The 13,875-nt window shown below is 41.6% G+C and overlaps 1 protein-coding gene across 2 annotated transcripts in view; it reads right to left on the reverse strand.

The window, feature by feature from the left end:
* Slc39a10 (solute carrier family 39 member 10) overlaps positions 1 to 13,875 on the reverse strand; it is a 113,022-nt gene that overhangs the window by 24,137 nt on the left and 75,010 nt on the right. The window lies entirely within an intron of this gene.

The raw sequence follows: 13,875 nt of genomic DNA on the forward strand, positions 1-13,875 counted from the left end.
CAGACAGACAGATGACAGATTGCTTTTGCAGAGGACCCAAGCCAGTCCCGAGCTGTGTGGCACCAGGCAGCTTACAATCTGAGGATATTTCAGCTCCAGGGAAAGATAATGACTTCTTCTGGCTGCCGTGGGCTAACTGAACACACACATAAATCTCCCCACAGAGATATGCACACATAATAGATCTTTTAAAAAAATCACTAAAATTGTTTTTAAAAATCAGGAAAAATTTCTCATTACAAACAGATGCTTAGAATTAGATAAAATAAAAATCCAAGAGTAAGTAACTTTCTACAGTTGCTTGATATAAGAAAAATAACTTAAAATCAAATGTATTTTTTGTTTATTTTTATTTTTGTTTCTGAAGGCAGGGTTTTTCTGTGTGGCCTTTGTTGTCCTGGAACTCATTCTGTAGGCCAGGCTGGCCTTGAATTCAGAGATCCACCTGCCTCTGCCTCCTGTGAATGCTGAGATAAAAGGCGAGCGCCATCATCCCCAGTTCAAATGTATGTCTATATACTACAAAAACTAGAGCATGAAAACTAGTAACTAATACCTTTATTAATAGCCAACAAATAGCCAGGAATAAATTTAACAAAGTCTAAGGACTGTATGTAGAAAAGGTTCCCACTTTACTGAACAAATTGAAGGCTTAAGTAAATAGAAGACTATCCTACGTTTGAGTGGATGAAGTGTTTATCCGATACAATCTCAGTCAAAATCCTAGAAGTTATTTTGTGAAAAGCAATGAGCTGTATGTAACATTTCTGTGAAAACAGACAGCGTCAAGAGTGGCTATGACAAGCTTGAGGAAGAAAACAGACAGGAACACGTATTCAATTAGTTCTTAGAGACAGTGTGGTAGGTATCTGGTGCAAAAACAGACCAAAGGAAGGCCAACTAGATGGCTCAGTGGATAAAGGAGCTTGCTGCCAAGCCTAATAGCCTGAGTTAAATCCCCAGAATCCACATTTTGCAAGTTTATCCTCCAACCTCTAGAGGCATGTCTGGCATTTGTATACACACACATACACACAATACATACACACACACACACACAATACACACACACACACACACACAAGAGAGACAGAGATTAAAAATGTAAAAATGAAAAAAAAAGGGAATATGCCAAAAGAAAAAATAGTCTTAAAAAGAATACTGTTTCCTTGTTGTCTGTTGGCTCAATTTGCACAAGATCTGACACCACACACAGTCAAGTGCTGATAAAATGGGAGGCAAAACCCAGACTATAAATGCTAAAACAGGAGTGTCCAAAAATGTCAGTCACTGCAGGAGCCGCCAGCTGAAGGCGGGCACTCAACTCTAAATGAATTAAATGTGAATCTGAATTTCAGCTTCTCGGGTATCAGTCACATTTACAACGTTGGCCCTCCACATGCATCTGAGGGCCGCGGTCTTGGGTGGAGTGGACACAGAAGACAATTGTGACTAGGTAAGTCCACCCAACAGCACACTTCGAGATTCCAGAAACAGAATGTGAGCCGGCTTTGGCATTTGGAACTCTTCTGAACATGCAAAACTAATTTCATATTACATTTTAATTCACATCTGAAACTCGTTAACTGGTATTTTACATCCTGTTACTACTATGTATTGGAACTGATGCAGGCATTTTACATCAGCATGTTGTAGAGCACAACTTAATTCAGACTAGCGTATTTCAGGTGCTCAGCAATCCGTATGTGACCACCGACCACCGTTACTCGCAAGCGCAGCTCTATGAAAGTTACCTAAGAACTTCAAGATAGGAGACAGAAGGCGCAGAAAAAGGAAAACTGATGTCACTGACTTCAATTAAAATTAAGGATTTCTGTTCAAAAGGTATCTCCGAAAGAGGAAAAAAAACAAAACAAAAAAACAAAGAAACAAGTCCCAAGTTTGGAGGTGGGTGGGTGGATCTGAGAGGAACTAGGGGAAGGGTGGATATGATCAAAATGCACTGTCTGGGATCTTCAAAGACTCGATGAAACCATTGTGTTCATAAAAGGAAGAAGACCACCGGGAGCAGAAAGGTATGGACTCTGCTGTTTACAGGGGATTTAAAACGCACAAAAGCACCTTTCCTTTTTAGGACTTACACGGGTAGGGAGAGAGGGAGGACCACACTCTGGAGCAGTTCTCTTCTGCGGAACAGAGGAGGAGACTTGGAGTAGAGAGAAGCACTCGTATCTGACTATTTCATCGTGTGTTCTTTCTTTCACAAAGACGAGGGAAACTGACCAGAGGTAACCTGACAGATCTTTAACACCTGTTGACGCGGAGTAGCGGGAGGCGAGTGGTCGCTGTTTTCCTGACCCCATATACCTGGGTTAGGTTATGGAGCTGTTTTCCTGACCCCATATACCTGCACAGAGGTTAGCGAGGGGTGGTGCTAAGTGGCATCAGGATCCTCCTGGAGGCAGGAATACCCTGGTCAAGGAGTTACTACACCCTACTCAGACCTGCCACATCCGAGTCTTGGGTTCTGGTCAAACAGTGTTTCAATCCAGCTTCTTATTGAGTCCGATAGAAACTAGCTAAAGTTTGAGGTCTAACAATTTATACCAATAAATTATCAAACACTCCTCGTTAGATACTGTAGTCAACCAAAAGGTTATAATTACCTGAATATGTTAGGTTGAATTATAGGTGACATGAGCTAAAAATTATTACAGTCTACACATTTTATTGCAAAGCTACACTGAGATTCGATTTTTTTAACCCAAGCACTTCAATTTCTTATCTAGTCTCACTGATAAAGTCACCATTACAAAAATATTAAATTTTAGTGATGTGGCTAGAAGCTATAGACCACCAAAAAACTGGGAAACACCAGAAGGAAAAGGAAATACGGTAATTAAGGCTTCTCCCTTAACGTTTCCAGAGTCTGTGGTCACCTGGTTTCAGACTTGTTGAGCCCGGGGATGTAGGACAACAAACCACTGTAGGCTGTTTAGACGGAGACTGAAGGTCTCTGTTACAGACACTACAGGAAAGCCATACAAGGGCTCACTGACAACTCGCAGGAACAGGATGTCAGCAACTCTGGGTATCTGACTACATACATCTACGAGGCAATAACCAATCGTGTGTTAAAAACATGGCATACCTTTTAGAATGAAGTGAAATATCCCATGAAAAGTACGGGGCATGTCCTGGCAGGATGCTGGCTTCTCAAGTACAACAAGACGAGCAGAAGAGCCGTGCTGTGTAGGGGCAATGCTAATCAAAGCAACAAGCTCCCTGCCTGAGTGACCTCCTTGTTAGCCAAACACATAATCAATTAATCAATCAAAAAATGTAAAGTTATATTTCACATAGTTTCTTCCCCACCTAGACATTTATATAGTCAAATGAGAAAGAGTCAGTAACCTGTAAAGGCCAACACAGACACTATTTCTACTGATAACTGTGACGGTTTTGTCTTTATTTCCGAAGCACTGAAATAAGAGAATAATGCGGAGATAAACTGTCAGGCTAGATAAAATTATATTAATTTTACTTGAACACTCATGACAATGAGCTTCTCACTCCTCTCTGAGATGCTGGAGTAAGCTGACGGTCTGTGTCATCCGCTCATGTGATACACAAGTGTCACACGGCTTGTTCACTGAGCCTTATCTCATTGCTCAATAAATTGGAACCAGCAGTAGTAAATGTAGATTAGAAAATATCTATACAATGACACCATGGAACAGAAAACCTAGATCATATACATAAAATGTATGTCGTTGTGGGTCACTATACATTCGTGTAAAGGACTCAATGTGTTGCAGGGAGTCTACTCCCCAGCCTCTCGATAACTACATTCAGGGGAGAACGATGGGTCCTTAAGAGCAGAAGGGACCCAGGAGGACGCTCTGGCCATCTCGGCACTCCAGCAGATATGTTTGAGGAATCCATCTGAGCGAAGATGCTCTGCAGAGAGCCCTTCTCAAAGGCAGTAGCTCAGGAATCAGCGAGTTCTATCTGTCACAGGAACAGTCTAACTGTGGCAGCGTTTAGGGTCTCTCTACTCGGGTTATTCTGAAACCTATCAACCTGCCACGGATGGACTCGAACTCAGACAGTGGAAGGAGGAAAAAAAGGAAACAAGGGTTCAGGAGTTCGCCCTCGGCAGCCGGGGAAGGAGATACTGCCCTGTCAAGCAGCCACAGCCTCAGCTAACGTGGAGGTGGGAATCCAGGCGCACCTTTAATTTATGGAACTTCCTAGGCATTCCATGGAAGTTGAGAATCCTGTAACTGCCACAGGCTACCCGGGGGTGAAAAGGGGATGTAGAAAACGTCAGACAAGTCCATATATGACTCCAACCTAAATACTGGCCTTCAGAGGACTTGACTGTGCCTTAAACAAAATATTCCCACCATGTCTCTGCTTTAGAGTTCCTCAGGCTTTATGTGTTCAGAGTACTGATTTTATAATTGAGGATCGTCTTGGCTTGGCAAGACTTCTGTGCTCTGCAGACACCAATGTGGATCCGACTGCACAGCAAATGGCAGGATGAGCTCCGACAATAAACAACCTAGCAGGAGTCATCATGAACGTGGGGGGCTCAGGTTCCCTGCAGATCTGTCGCACAGCGCCACAGTCGAAAGGTTAGTATCCCTGCAAAACTGCTAATTAAGACGGTTAATTTACAATAAGGCAATTTCATCATTGCACAACCACAATATTTCTAAACTCAACATTCTGCTTTGGATGAAATGAAAAAGAAGTTCACTAACGACCTCCTATACTTAGTTTTAACATCTGAACTGTGCGTACAGCGGTGGTAAACCTGGGCTGCGTCGTGAGACAAGTGGGCTCGTGGGCTCGTTACTAAGTTCTCTCTCCACCTAGCTGCTGGCCTATGAGCACCTTCACTTTGCATAAAACAGCTGAATTTTATACCCAGATGTGGGTGCTCACCTGCAAGTGTGTTGTCATTTTATACCCAAATGTGGGTGCGTTGTCATTCAACTAATGCTTACTTTTTAACGCCCGTACAAAAATACAGACTACCACTTTGAATCAGAAAAACAAAATGAAACTGGAAACAGCATGGACAAATGTTTAAATTTTTTTTTTATCCTGAAATAGTTTAAAATTCAGCAGTTGTAGAAATAGCTCCAACTCCACATCACCTTCCCGTCAACTTTTCCCAGTGGTCTTACATAACCACAGGCCACTCCCAAAACCAAGAGACTGGTGCCGATTAAATGTAATAACTACAGAGCACACGGTTGTCCGGAAGGGAGGAGCCACTGGGTCCTTACACAACACGAAGCAGGAGGCAGCAGCACACACGCCACACCAGGACACACAGGAATGCTTCCCCTTTGCAGTGCTCTTCCTGGAAGGCACACTTACCTCAGCAAACGTCAGTAAACTGGCCTGGCTTATCCAGTTTACAATGCCATGCGTGAACCAAAACACAAGGCTATACACAATAACGACCATTTGTGTCAATTTACATAAAAAGAGTTTGAGATCTTTGACAGGACGTTCTTCCATAAGGCTTAGAAAATTCTTTAATTGAATTTTTTACTATATAATGTCAAGTTACAGCTTTTTAGTTTTTCAAGTAAAGTAATAGTACATAGCGCCTTATACACTAACTGTTATTATTACAAACCTTCTGATAGATATTTTACCTATACAAATAGACATAAATGTAGAAAATTTAAGGTACACCCCTCCCCGGGGAATATTTAACACTGAAGGTAGACATACAGGATGAGACACCAAGACTGTGGAACTGGCCGCCTTGGCAGCCAGGTGGCCCACAGTCTTGAAACCACAGACTTGAATCTTATAGCAAAGTGGCCAATTCAGCACACCACAGAGAAGGATTTAAAGGGGAATGCAACTGTGTCCTAATAAAAGCTAGTCAATAAAACAATGTAAACAAAAAACAAAGTCATTCAATTAGTTACTAAGTGACTGACAGGGGAAAGAACACCACTGGGGTTCTAGAAAGGGCAATCAGGCCAGCATAAACTCTACATGGCATCTAACTTTCATTTTCAACAATTAAAAAGGGGGAAAAAGAATTTTGCCTCTCCTCGGTTGGCTCTCAGGCACACATGTAATAAACAGGAACAGGAAAGTATTACAAGTTCTTTATGCTATCCCTTTTGATGTTCTCAGTTGTTACTTTGAAAGGCAAAAGGCATGGAGGAAGAAATTCAAAGAAAAACCACGGAACTGCTCAACTGGGATTATGGAAGTATGCTACCCTTTAAGTAAACATGTAAACATCCCTTGTAACAATGTATCTACAGTGTGCAAATCTGAAAACCAACTTTTTTTCAATGTTTCATCACAGCACTTCTTCATGAAAGCCGGGATAGTCAATCAACAATGACATCCTCGGGAAAGGTGAGTGGGCCTGCAGGTGCGGAAGGAACATCAGGCAGGGGTCAGGGCTGTCGGGAGGGCTGCGGACAGAAGAGGGCGCTGCAAGAAAACCCAACAGCCTCAGTGTGAGTCTCAGCAGAGAGCAACTCTGCAAAGCTGTCCTCTGATTTCTACACAGGTACTGTGTACAGCTCACTCACACACACACACATAAAACAAAGTTATATATAAATATAAATTTATATATTAAAATAACTTTTTGAAAGATTTGTTAAAGACTAGATTGCCTATTAGTTATGAATCCTTAGGTAAATAATAATTTAAAATCTTATCACTTAGAACGTGAGGCCACTGATCTCTGCTTGTTTCACAGTTAACTAAGAACAAAATAAAAAGTCATACAACATTTTTAAGCGGTAAAAGGCTTTCATTTTTATTTTCCTAACTTGCATTATGTAAATGTTACTTAAGTGCGAGCTATGAACGGTGGTGCTCCCTGGAGGTCATCCCCATTTCTGATGCATTCACAGATGCGCCATCATGTATAGAGCACTGCAGACAAGCACTCAGAAAAACTATTTTTTAAATATGTGTATATATATATATATATATGTATATATATATATATATTTACCCCAACACTGCCACTGTCTGTCCTCAATAAAGCTCATCTACTAAGGGAACTAACACAATGCATCCTAAACTGCTCTGGAAAGCAGTTAAGACACTAATATTATTACATGTGACATTATTGCTTGACTTAAATTTTTTAAAAAATATTTTATTATGTACACAGTGTTCTGCCTCCATGTGTGCCTGCAGGCCAGAAGAGGGCACCAGATCTCATTGTAGATGGTTGTGAGCCACCATGTGGTCGCTGGGAATTGAACTCAGGACCTCTGGAAGAGCAGTCAGTGTTCCTAACCTCTGAGCCATCTCTCCAGCTCCCTTGACTTAAAATTATACAAAGTACAAAACTAGGGAGAAAAGACCCTTTGTAATGGCTTTAATAAAATGTTATCAAAACATTTCAAGGGCACAAGCAGGACCAACTAACACAGCCAAGGCATATCAGGTCCATTCAACTTCAGCAGTAGGAAGGACTCATCCCAACACACCAGCTTCCTGACATTACAGAATCACTCCGAGGATACAGCACTGCAGTACTGAGTTCTCAGCAGAAACCAGAATCCTCCTGCAGCAGGATGGATTGTTTCTGTAACCCCCTGAAGCCATGCTCACAATGTAGAATGCCAATTAAACTTTCAGTAACTAAATGGAAAAAGAAGTAAGCACAGTTGACGGAATCTCTTAATCTCCCCACTGAGATTCACTCACATGACAACACAGACGTGTTCACTGAGCTTGAGCATAACTCTGTAACTTAAAATTAGACTCTAAACATCTATGTTTTGATTGAAGGCACCTCACTAAGCAACACACCTAACTAATACTCCGATAAACAGCACATCAAGCCAACATTTCTAGTATTCTGAACACTGACTTTCTCATTAAATGTCTGGACAACTACCTTCATTTCTGCACTCTGACCCTTTGTTACGGGGACCCTGATGCATACTGTAGGAAGATAACAATGTTTGCTAGTCTTTCCTATTGGTGATACAGAGAATACCTGAGATGAGTAAAATCTCACTGGTGGAGACGCCTTTCTGACGTCAATTCCTGAAACGCTTTCACGGCTACTTAGATGTATGATTTTATTTACTCTTCAGTAAAGGCTTCCACTCCCTTGCATGTGCACAGTTATCCTTACGAAAACATTCCTCAGGAGGAGATGCCTTCGATCCCAGAACCACCACTGCCCGGGTCTTCACCATGGCACCCATATTTCCTCCCCCTCCATATTTTTTCTTTTCACCACGGTGTCACTGTTATATTTCCCTGATGTTACACCATCTTGCCATTCCTAAGAACTGCCAGTCAAAATGCTCCTTCTGAGGTCAGGAGGTGGGGCAGCGACCACAGAGCCCAGGGTGATGCTATCTAACATGGACAGGCTCTGATGCTGATGGCCACACAGAGGCTACTTCTCTGGTAGGAAAGTTCTCTGGCCCATTAATTTTTACCATTGTTGCAGTTATTTTGAGCTACTAGGGTCCTGTAATTGTTGGGCAAAGTGAGATGACATGATTCAAACATTTAGCAATCTCCTACGAAAACACATCCAAATGCCAAACTAATCTGTCAATAACTAATAACATGTTTATTACCAGGCTTAATTATTTCTGCACAAAGACTTAAGAAATTAATTTTCCTCTTGCAACACATTCCAAAACACAGAGCTGATAAGATTTTAATATATAGGAGAAGTAACAAGGATGATGTCTGAGAAAATAGTAAGGTTGGAAAAGAAAATACTGCAGAAAAGACAAAGTCATTATTTCCCATAATGGGTCAATTGTAGTTAACACTTGCATCATAAAAACATAACACTAAATAATCTTCCAAACCACACGACAAACTGACGTAAGGAACCAGGACAGGAAACGGAAGGCATGCAGAGTGGGAAGACTTACAACAGGCAATGCCAGGCTGGAGCCGGGCTGCGAACCTGTGACCCGGAGACAGGCACTAAAGGTGCCTGACGTCTGGGTAGAAGAATATGAGAGAGGCTATAGGAGACTTCCTCTACCCTTAAAGACACTTCATAAAACCATGTGAGTTTAGGAAAACCCCGAAAATCAATGAAATTGGAAAACATTTAGCTAATGAGCCCACAAATGGCTAGCGCACGTAGAGAGATCACACCAGCTGAGAACTTTACAAGTCTAGGTACTTCTAACTGCAATATACACCTTACTTCTAATGTATCCATTATTTCTGGATACTTGCCTGTAATTAAGTCCATGATGAGAAATAATTGCAAAATCTGAACACTGTTTAGTCTTGCACTCAGATTATTTAACAGAGAAAGTCGAGACTCAGCTCTGTTACACTGCTGTCAACAGTGTAACTACAGCACTCTCAGTAACAGGACTGTTACTTTGGAAGTAGCCCAAGTGCCTGCTTTAGTTTTTAACAATTATTCCTGATGTATCAATAGTTCCATCAACATGGGTTACTTTTTCTAGGCCTATGTCACATTTTCAGCTCTGTTACAGCATATTTTCAAAGTCATTACTGATGTTTCCACATGTACGCAACCATGCCTAGGAAGATTTTGGAATTTCTTGCATGATTCTTAAATGTAAGTAGCTTTATTAATAAAGTATTCTACCAGGAAACACTTAAAAGCGACATGTAGAATAATGGTAAGAGTATCAAGAATATATCCAACGGTTGGCAGACGTGAGCTGGTCAGAATGAAGCCAGAGTCTGTGGGCTTGCTGCCTCCAGCACAGCTTCCTCAGTGCCGCCACGAAGGCAGCCACGGGTGACAGACACAAACCACGAAGCCACGTGAAAGCAAGTTTACGAATTTGTCCCATTGTGGCCCGGGTTTAGTTCACATAAAAACAAACACCCTAGAAACTGAATTAGAAACTAATTCAGGAGAAACTGTTTGGAAATTCACAAAATATGTAACAGTGAGTTCACAAACATTTTAGATGTGTAAAAAGCCATCTGCAATGTCTCCTTTGACATCAGTAGCACAGCAGAAAATACATTTAGCACCACACCACAGCTGAGGGTTTCTAACGCTTCCATCAGTCTGAATCCTGAACTGATCACTAAGTCTCAGATGAACGAGGATGAAGAAACTGGCCTCCTTACAACTCTTAGAGTTCTTGCAACGCCTAAGCCTTTTCGGAGTCAAGCGAAAATTCGAATGTAGAGTAAGGACAAGATTATTTCCTGTTGGCGATGTTAACTCAAGGACGAGTTCTAGCTGACATCTCCCTTCCTTTTGGTAGCAAAGCAGCATCTTTCACAGGAACTATAAAATGTAATTATTAAAATGGGTAATTACAAAATCTTCTACTATTAACTTATAGTTCTTCCCCCCAATAACAAAAATAAACACCCACTCAAATAAGATGTTATCCTTACAGCTGCATAAACCTGTAGCTGCTGCTATCATCCTGTTAGGACATCTTTTAACTTTCAAAAGTTCAGTAAGTATCCAGTCCCTGTAATCCTGAGTATGTTCTATTCAAACGAATTAGGAAAATAAACTCAATACTATTTGTGATACAACACTAAATGGTTATTTTCTAACATTTCTAAATAATATGGGTGACCTACAGAGTCTGGGAATAATTTCAGTAACTTTGCTGTTATTTAAACCTTTTCACTTCCGTTATGTATTATTTTATACCTATTGAACACTTTTAGATGTTCCAGTTAGTTTTTATTGAGAAGTAAAAGGTTTCCTTGTTTCAAAAAAAATCTAAACATGACTGTAACCCACCCACGGATCTTAAAGAGTAGAAACAAGTGTCAAAATAAGAAACTAGAGACTTTCTTTTATTCAAAAATTACTTAATTTTAAAAACAAGGCCACCACGTGAATAGAACATTTTCAAACTTTATTATCAGTACAACATAAAGTTAGATGGGAAAAATTAAGCCAGAAAGCTTAACAAGCCTTTTCAAGACAAAAAGCCCAGCTTAAATGAATAATATTGACATTACTCATATACAAAGCTAACTTCAAATACCTCTAATTTTAACAAATTGCTTTTGCAATTTAAAAAGAAAAGCCTATATATTCTTTTGAAAGGTAACTTGATTTTGCATCTATTTTTCCATATTTGGAAAACGAGGGACTAAATGTATGGGAACACAATCAGTTTGGGGGAAAAAAGTAGGTACACATTTGTATTGGCAGCAGCAATCAGCTAGAGGAAATCCATAGGTACATCTACAGGAAGGCAGGTTTTAATTTTAGTCCAGAGGGCAGGTGCCAAGAAACGTCAAGGTAAATCAAACACTAGGGGGCAGCAAACTGCTGAGGATTAGACCAGGCAGCTAACTCAAAGACAGACTGACTGTATTTATTCAGTCGGCTGTAGGGCTAGAGATAGAACCTAGGAGTCGGCTACGCTGCCTACAAGCCCCCAGCCTTCTGTATATTTTTAATACGAATTACACTCTAATGGAAGGTGGTTTACAAGTAAACCACTGTGATTAAACAGCTGTTTTGATTGCCAGTATTTTTCTTCCATTTTCAGTTGTCTACTTTGTTCAATTTGTGTATATTGCTTTTTAATGTGATAGTGACAGTGTCCCACTGATACAAAACTCTGCTGCACCTCCACTCCTGAAGCAGGCACTGCACTGTGAGCATGTTTATCCCCGGGATCTTAAATCAAAGCTAGGTTTAACCCTGACAGAAAAGCTATCTATTGGATGAGTCATGGCACACGGACACTTTCTAACAGAAAGCTGTGGGGTAGATGCTTCCCTTCAGGAATCTGACTCCGTAAAAATAATTTTTAATTAAAAATAGCCCATACACATGTAACTACAGAATAAAAAAAAATGAAAAAAGGCAAAAACAAATCTACAGTTATCAGTTACTAGCTATGAGTTATGGGCATAAGAGTGTGCCCTCTCAATGACCTAAATAGAAATCCTTAAGTATCATCCTGGGGCTAATCAATTAGCAGGAAAGAAGAAAGAGAAAGTAAGTTCAATAATTAAAGTTTGGACGCACAAAAGCTTAGAGGATCAGCTCTTTGGTTCATTATTAATGGCCATATTAAACTCCTGTGGTGGGTTTTATAACAGTCTAAGTTCGCAGTCTAAAGCAACTTGTAAAGGTAACCAAATTAGTTAACAGTAAATCCAGGTTTTAAATATTCAGCCTCACTCCAAATTCCTAAATTTATCCTAGGACTGCTCAATACCCAGGGTTCAGAAGGGGCGAGGGCAATACCACGTGAACAGACTCAGGATCAGCTCAACTGCTGATTTCCCTTGCTGCACACACCGTATCGTCTCATACATCACTGAGCCTTTCTAGAGCACTGCCTGCATGCTAAACATTAGGCCTCCTCAAAATTTGGAGAGCGCCGCGGTGACTCCCAAGAATCCTGAGTTCCAGGTACACAACGGCTACACGGGTAAACTACGGATCAAAACCGAAAGTCTGAACAAAACCGTGGAAAGATGGTAGCAGTTTACAGGCTATCAGTGGACTATAAACCGTAACGGGAAGACCTAAGGCTGGGAGCACTTGAGTATAAAATCTGAGGTGCTACCAAACCCACAGTGCTGTGGGAACCAACACGCAGTAGCTGGGCTAGCGTCCACACCTCACGTTTGCATAGGCCGCAAACTGCGCATGCAGAAAAAATATTGTAAAATTACCTTCAGTGTCTGGGCACTTGGCCTACACAAAACAAAACTGCAATTCGTGTTTAGACCTGGGCACAAGAAATATCCCCAAATCCGGACACAAAACTTGGAAATATTTCTTAACTGCATTTCAAGTGAAGGGCATTCACCTGCACAGCTCATGCCCGTAAGCATGCACACGGCCACACACACGTGCATGCTATTTGTAGTACTGAGGACTGAGCCCAGGTTCGTGGAAGCCCTGAGCAAGTCTCTGAGTCACTGAGCTATGAGATTTTTTTTTTTTAAACTTTTTTGAGACAGATTCCAGAACTGGAACTTGACAGCTCCCTTCCTCGGTCTCCCAAATTCGCTGGGTTTACAGGTCTGGGTGTGCCTGCAGGTGTCGCATAAGGAAACACCTTCCCACCTATTTTAAGAAGCATCCAGGTTATTCTCGCCCTCATTAGTCGGTAGAATTCGGTTCTGTCAATTTGGGGAGAGATTAAAGGCACTGAAATTTACTTTCAGGTGGGGAAGCAGTTTTTGAACACAGGCCAAGATGACAGGGATACAAAGAACTTAAAGTCTTGCTAGCCTGAAGTTAGTCAGTAGGCAGGCCAGATGGATGGGTTATTTGAGGTTTTATTAAAGTATGGCCACAAACACGTCGTTTCCCTGTAACTGTTTCAATGTAACTAACAACTCATTGTATCCGTATCTACAGTCACCATCTGAACCCTTTAGTCTGGAAAACACACATACGCTGAGAAAAATTCCGTTTTCTTCGCAGCACTCAACACCGATGTGTCCTTCTTCCCAGTGTAACATTCCACGCACACCGGAAGTGGGGTGTGTGGGACGGACTCCCAATGTCCCGATGACTCACGGGGTACGTGGGGAACAGGGGATCCTAGTCTGACACTGGACACGGTAGTCTTGCTTTGTTACGGCTTCCGGACCGTACTGTTACAATTCTCAGCCTCAAGGTCTTGTATCACTTTTTTATCACTAGATACATCCAAAAGAAAACATGAAAGAAACCTGTCACCCGCCAGTGACCGCACTTAACAATGCAGACATAAATGAAAGTTTCTAGAAGGCCGTTGTCTCTGAACTCGTGCTTTGTGTCACACTGTTGGAGCAGACACTCGTGGGGCTGGGGGGTGGGGGACCCTTCCCAACCGGTGGCGGGGCGTCCTGCGGCGAGATGGCTTCCACGTGCCCAGCTCCTGCAACTCGGCCCATGTGGACAGGCTCCCACGTGAACGCGGCTTCTCGGGAGCC

The sequence above is a fragment of the Microtus ochrogaster genome, unplaced genomic scaffold (assembly GCF_000317375.1).
Source record: "Microtus ochrogaster isolate Prairie Vole_2 unplaced genomic scaffold, MicOch1.0 UNK8, whole genome shotgun sequence".
In the NCBI taxonomy this organism is placed as follows: domain Eukaryota; kingdom Metazoa; phylum Chordata; class Mammalia; order Rodentia; family Cricetidae; genus Microtus; species Microtus ochrogaster.